Source organism: Capra hircus, chromosome 1 (genome assembly GCF_001704415.2).
Source record: "Capra hircus breed San Clemente chromosome 1, ASM170441v1, whole genome shotgun sequence".
In the NCBI taxonomy this organism is placed as follows: domain Eukaryota; kingdom Metazoa; phylum Chordata; class Mammalia; order Artiodactyla; family Bovidae; genus Capra; species Capra hircus.
This window is the reverse complement of record NC_030808.1, coordinates 130,346,301-130,352,728: the sequence shown is the minus strand read 5'-3', so window position 1 is coordinate 130,352,728 and position 6,428 is coordinate 130,346,301. Positions and strand designations below refer to the sequence as shown.

The 6,428-nt window shown below is 52.0% G+C and overlaps 1 protein-coding gene across 6 annotated transcripts in view; it reads left to right on the top strand.

The window, feature by feature from the left end:
• The window catches only part of MRAS (muscle RAS oncogene homolog), a 67,838-nt gene continuing 61,618 nt past the window's right edge, over positions 209-6,428 (top strand). For 2 of the 6 annotated variants that reach the window (XM_005675512.3, XM_018049939.1), the window contains exon 1: positions 749-945. The gene's annotated coding sequence lies outside the window, so the exon portion shown is untranslated. Of the gene's footprint in view, positions 519-748; positions 946-990; positions 1,165-6,428 lie in introns of those variants that run through there. The other 4 variants (XM_018049937.1, XM_018049940.1, XM_018049947.1 and 1 more) reach the window with 4 other exon arrangements.

Sequence of the window (6,428 nt, the reverse complement as noted above, 5' to 3'; positions counted from 1 at the left end):
TTCTTCTTTTTTTTTTTTTTTAAAGGGGAGGTAGTGTTATGAAAATGATCTGGAACTAGGTAATAGTGATGGTTGCACAACTTTGTGAATATATTAAAAACTACTCTATTGCCCACTTTAAAAGCTGGAATTTTTTGGTGTGTGAATTATATCTCAGTTTTTAAAATCAGGGGAAAATGATGCCGATGGAGAGGAATCAGCGGAACTGAAAAAATGAAATGGATCGCGAGTGTCGCCTGTCCCCATCCGTCGCCTCCGTCTGAACGAACTTTAGGCTCAAGAACCAGCACCGAGAGGGCCTTCGGGAAGCGACGCTGGGGACTGGATCTAGGAAGAAACACGGCGCGGGATTCGAAGGGAATGCGGTTAAGGTGGCGGCCTGGGATCGCCTAGGACAGGGGAGGCTTCTGTAGGCTCCGAAGTTGGCCGGGCGGGAGCGGAGATTTAAAGGCTGGAGCGCAGAGGCTCTTAAAGAGGCCCGGGCGAATTCCCACTCGGCGTCCAGTGGTCGGACCCGGGTAAGTGCGCGGGACCGCGGGGGAGGCCCGGCACGCGTGCCCTGCTGGGTCCCGGGAGCTCGGCGCAGGTGGCACAAACCTCGTGAGCCGCGCGTCCCCGGAGTCTGGGGCCCGCGGGGGTGGCAGGGTCGCAGCGCCGGGCCCGGCCCCCCCAGCGCCTACGGAGGCGGCGCTCTATTTTTAGCAGGCGCTGTTGCAATATAAGGAATGCGCGGCTCGCCAGGCGCTAGGCTGGGGCGCGCGCGGGCTGCGCGGTCGCTTTAAGGAGGCGCCGGGGCGGGGACCGGCCGAAGCGGCCGGCAGGCCGCGGGCCCAAAGCCGTCAGTCCGGCCGCCTCGGGGCCCGGAGGGCGCGGCGCTGTCTTCTGGTTGGCGCGGGCATGGAGGAGGTGGCCTGAGGCCGGAGCCAAGCTGGGCTGGAGTGCGCGGTGAGAGGTCGGGGCGGGCTGGGAGGGAGGGGACCGGCCGGGCGCTTTGTTCCGGGCGGGAGGTGTGGCCGCCCCGGGCCGGGCCGGCGGACGGCGCTTGGGGACTGGCCTTTTGCCCCCATCTCAGGCTCCAGCGTAACTGTGTGCGATCGAGAAGTCGGCGACGATCGGGACCCCAGTGAGATGGGCCTGCTCACCACCTAAAAAGCCCCTTTCATGGTAACCGCCTTTGGGTTCCTTTTTCCTCTGGCGAGAAGCCGCGGGGAGTGGGCGGCGGGTCTCGAGTGGGATGGGGAAGGGTTGGTGGTGGCTCTTTATATTTTTAGAGGGGCGTTAACGAGGGCAGGGATCTGTCGAGAGAGTTGTCAAATTTGTCTGAATGATAAAAAGCAGACTGCTGCATTAACAGTCTTTTGCGGCGCCACAGGGCTTGGGGCTCTGGTCACCACCAGGGCCCCGGCTCATTCATTGAATGGGACCTGCAGGGGCTCCCACTGCGTGTGGGGCACAATGCCAGATCCTGTGCCGCGGGGGAGGTAGGAGTGCAAAGTGAGCCCTGTGTGTCGGTTCTGGGATCAGGGGAGCACAGGGGCTGTGGGAACAGACAGCGTGGAGGGTCAGGGAAGGCCTCCTAAAGGAGGTGATGCCTGGCAGAGCATGGGCACTGGACACCCAGATAGACTGTGGCTGGCGCTGAGGTCTGTGCTGGCTGGGGCCAGAGGCCAGTCTGGAGAGGCAGACAAGGGCCACTTCATATGGGCCCTGATCCCTGCGCTCTGGGATTGTCCCTCCTTTCCCACCCAGCCCCTACTCCTAGTGAACCTCTTTGGACTAGAATGGTTCTTGTCCCTCCAAGACTCACACTGTGTCCTGGACCTGACCAGAGAGGGTAACTGACAAGGCTCAGATCTGTAGCCTCAAAAGAGTGACCTTCCTCACAGCAGGAATGATGAAGAAATCTGACCAAAAAGCCCCGAAGCTTCACTGTAATAATAGCTGCCAGCAGGGCTTTCACAGACCAGGCACTTGACGTGTATATGCTTGCTCATCATTTGACGAGACTCCAGAAGGGTCTTCTTATTACCCCCATGCAGATGGGGTACAGGGGCTAGAAAGAGTCAGTAACTTGCCCAGGATCCTATCTAGGGTCCATGTAGACCCTCAGCTCTCCAGCCCTTCTGGGGAGGGTCTGGCTGCCCTGGCTTCATGGCTCCTGGTGCAGCCTGTGTTAGGCTTTGACTCCGTTGCCTTTCACTGGTTGGTTCAAGTGTGGGGTGGTGAGCTGCTGGTATTAATAACTGACACGTGTCAGGGGCTTTGCAGCAAACAAAGCATTTTCACCATGACAATTCTTAAGAGTTGCTCCTGCTTCTCATCCCAGGAAAGAAGCTTGAGCTGGCTAACATTTTTGTAAATCTCCCAATTTCCTATAAATCGCATTTCCCTGCTGACTAGGGGACTGAAAATGTTTTGGGTCATGATTTTGACCCTCAGTCTCTTCTCATTTCTAGCAGCTAGTTAGCTTCTCTGTCTGTGGATTAGGGTGTAGTTTGTCCTTTCTCTGCTAGGTCAGGAGGTTTGAAGCTTTGATGCTCTGGAGTTTTGGAAGCTACAGGGTCTGCCAGCCTCTATGGGGGTGGGGTGGGTGTTGTGTAAACCAGGAGCTCTAGCAGAAACTGCCCCTTACCCGCCTACTTCAGCGTTTCCTTATGGGACGGGGGCAGTCAAGGCCCTCCACTGAACACTGGTGAGGCAAGTGACAGTTGTCCAGGGCTGCCAGCTCTGTGTGTATTTGCCACCGCTTATGTTTTCACCTGCCTAAGATATCTTTGTGACAGGTATAACTTTTATTAGCTCTAACCACAGGTATTTCACACTTTCGGTTGATCTGAGTTGCTTAGAGAGAGACAAGTCCATTATCCCTGGGGTTGGCTCCTGAGCTTGAGTGATCACGTGGAACCAGGGAAGACTTCTGGGCTCTGATGGACTGAACCAGTTCCTGGAGTGTCTGGGTTTAATATCAGCTCGATTCACAAGTTGACCAGCCTGCTGGATCAAGTAACTTCTTGGGGAAATATGACCTCCATTTTATATTTCACAACTGGTGTCATCACTGTCTCCCAGTGAAATGCCCCATAAGGAGTATGCCTCCCTGGAAGCACTTGGAAACATACCTGCTCATGAATATCATGTAGTTTGCACAAAACACAAGCATGTGAACTATATAGGAACACATTCTTGTGCAAAGTTGGGATGTTCTTAAGCATCCAAAAAGTGTGCATTGAGCTCCAAAGGCTCCAGGCCTGGGGCAGGTATCTGACTAGCTAGAAGTTACAGTTACCTTTGTCTGGGGATGGGAGAAAAGAAGGATGCTTCTGACTGCAAATAACAAAACCCAAGTAGTAGTGGATTAAGCAGAGTTTAGATCTCCCAAAGATGCTCTCAACTCTGGTGAAGTCTCTATACAGGGATGGGATATTAATGCCATTTCCAGCAAGTTCTTGCATAGGACAGGCAGCCAAGAAGGCTGAGTGTTCAGAGCAATGGTTTTTACCTTCTTGGGCCACTACCTCTTTAATATGCCAGTGAGACACCCAGAGAAACATTGCTTGGATGTATGAAGTTAGGCATACAGTTTGGGAGATTTGTGGATCTCTGATAATGAGCCCTGGATCCCAGGCTAGATCCCCTGCTTCACTACTGTTCACTGAGGAACTGCTCTGAGGCTCTGACCTCCCAGCCAGGCCAGCAGGCTGTCGTAGCGGAGCCGGACGGGCATAATTCTCAGCCATGAGAGGAAGTCCATGCAATCAGCCAGCAGATCTGTCTTGTGGAACTCTGAGAGCATAGTGCTGCCATCCCCTGTTCAGACAACAGAGGACGTTGTCAAGGCCAGGGGGACATCTGCACTGCACGCCTTGGTGTCTGCCGTGCATCCCTTGGTGCCCATCTCTAGTCTTCCAGGTAACATTCTTGCTGTCATAACGAGGCTGGTGCTGCGTATACCGACTCCCCACCCTTGGCCATCTACTGAGCCTCACCACCAAGCCCAGGGTCTGTTACCCGCTGGCATGATCCAAGACGGCTTTCTGCAGTCATCCGCATTGTAGGAGTCATGAGGTAGCAGTGTGTATTTAGCTTTTAAATGTCCCTATCATTGTCCTTTCATGTTTTTTAAAATATTCATTTATTTGGCTGTGTTGCGTCTTCGCTGTGGCATGCAGGATCTTTAGTTGTGGTGTATGAACTCTTAGTTGCAGCATGTAGGATCTAGTTCCCTGACCAGGGATTGAACTTGGGTCCCCTGCGTTGGAAGAGTGGAATCTCAGCCACTGGACCACCAGGGAAGTCTTTCCTTTAGTATTTTTGATAGCTTTAGTCAGTGGAAACTGCTGATGGCCAGGTGGCCAAATGACAATGTGGGTTACCATTGGTTATAAGATGACTTGCTCAGAGGGGCACATTTTCATCTACAGAGCTGGCATCTGGCCACCTAGATGGATAAACATCGTGATTTGGATGTGGGCTGTGTTCCTAATGAGATTTTGGAGAGTACAGGAAGGGATTTGGCTGTTCAGCATGTGGTAAGAGAAGGAGGTGGCAGGGGATGGAAGTCCTCAGCTCCGATTCGGGCCCTCTGTGACCCTATCCATAGAGCCTTGGGAGCATCCTGCGCTGTAGAGGCTCAGGCTCCATCTGTGACTTCTCTAGCTCGCCCTCAGGGTTGTCATGGGGATTAGATGAAATACACAGATGAGAACATGCTTGGGAAACCAGAAAGGGCGGTAAGAACTAAGAGCATTATCAGTATTTAGGCAGCCTTTAGATAACAGAATCACAGACCAGGAAGGGGCCCCTGGAGCATATTTAGTCTCAATTCAGATCTAGGAGAGCATATTTCTCATAGTGGTGAGGTAAATGGTTTTTAGGCAGGACATATTTTAATAGTCACATACATACTTATTTATGTATATTTTAAAAATAAAAGTATGACATCAAACCTATTTTTTTATTGGCTGTTTTGCTCAGATTAAGGCTAAGTAAGGATTTTAAGTTAAAAACTATGCTGCTTTTTAAGGTAAAGATTAAGCCAGTAATAGTTCAGTAGTAGACATTTTGGCCCAAATGGGCCCTTGAGTAGAGGCTGGGAAAATTTGTGCAGCCTTTGAGGAGCAGATCTTAGCTGGGCCCTTCTAGAGGCAGGGAGGTTGCTGCCCCTCCAATCAGTTTACCCATTGGGGATTCACTCATCCTTGCAAAGTTCTTTCCTTTCTCACCTTAATCTATCCCACTGGATCTGTGCCTCATGAACCTTGACAGTCAAGCTTTTCTGCAGCACGAGCGGCCTTGCATTCTCCAACTGCTCCTCAGATGACGTGGCTTGGAGATAGTCTCTCTGGATGTCCACCCTCCCTCCGGGCTGGACTGGACTAGAGGCTCTGCATTGGCCATCTCTAAGCCTCACAACAGTTTTGCTGTTGGCCCTTTACAGATGTGCAAACAGGAACTCAGAGTGGTAGTCACCCCCATGGCCATGGGCTGAGAGGAGTAGAGCCTGGAAGGAGTCTCACCAAGGTCTGTTTGGTCCCGGAGGGCATGCTCCACCTGTAACACAGTGCTGCTCCCAGAACTGACAGATGACTTTGGTCATTCTGATGACACCCCCCTTCTCTCTCAGTGCTCATGGGGCGTGGCTCATGGGGGTCTGGCCAGATATAGTCAGTGCTGGAGTGGAGTAGAGGCCTCATGGGGAGAGGGGACAGAGCAATTCACACACAGGGATGCTGTGAAGCGACAGCAACCGTGGAGGTGCGCGTGCGGCTGGTTGACAAGAGAGGCAGAGGGGCCCTAGATGGTGGCAGTTTTCCCCTAATTTCCATTAATCCTCTGGTCAACCAGGAAGCCCTGCATCATTTGCGCACTTGACATATTTTGTAATTTTCAAAGATATAAAAATACAAAGGATGATATATAACAAACACCATGTATCCGTTACCCCAGTTGAGCAGATGGGACCCTTTTGTCTGCCCTTGATCCCTTCCACGCTGGCAGGGCTTCAGCATGTCCCTGCTCCGGAGACCTGGCTGGCTGGGCCTGCCCTCAGCCTCCGACTGACTTTCAGAGCCCCGCTCCCAAGTTTCCACGTCTTGGCTCTCTTAGCTCCACGTCCCCAGCAAATTCAATGAATAACCACCTCGTTCTCCATCGAGGTTGTCAGTAGATCTTTTTGCTGCCTGAACTCACACTGAGGAGAGATAAGTGTGCATCTTGGGATTTAACCTCTTTCAAAAAGTTCCTCCACCCACATACACACCTGCCTTGACCATCGTGGTTTCAGGCCAGACTGTGGCGCATCATTTAGTCACAGCTGCCCAAACCAAACTGTGATTCAGATAGTAAATGTAAATATTTGGAAAAGAGAGGAAAAAAAACAATTTTCTTTTTCTAATTAGATGACAGTTTGTTAAGCTGCTCATCTTCAA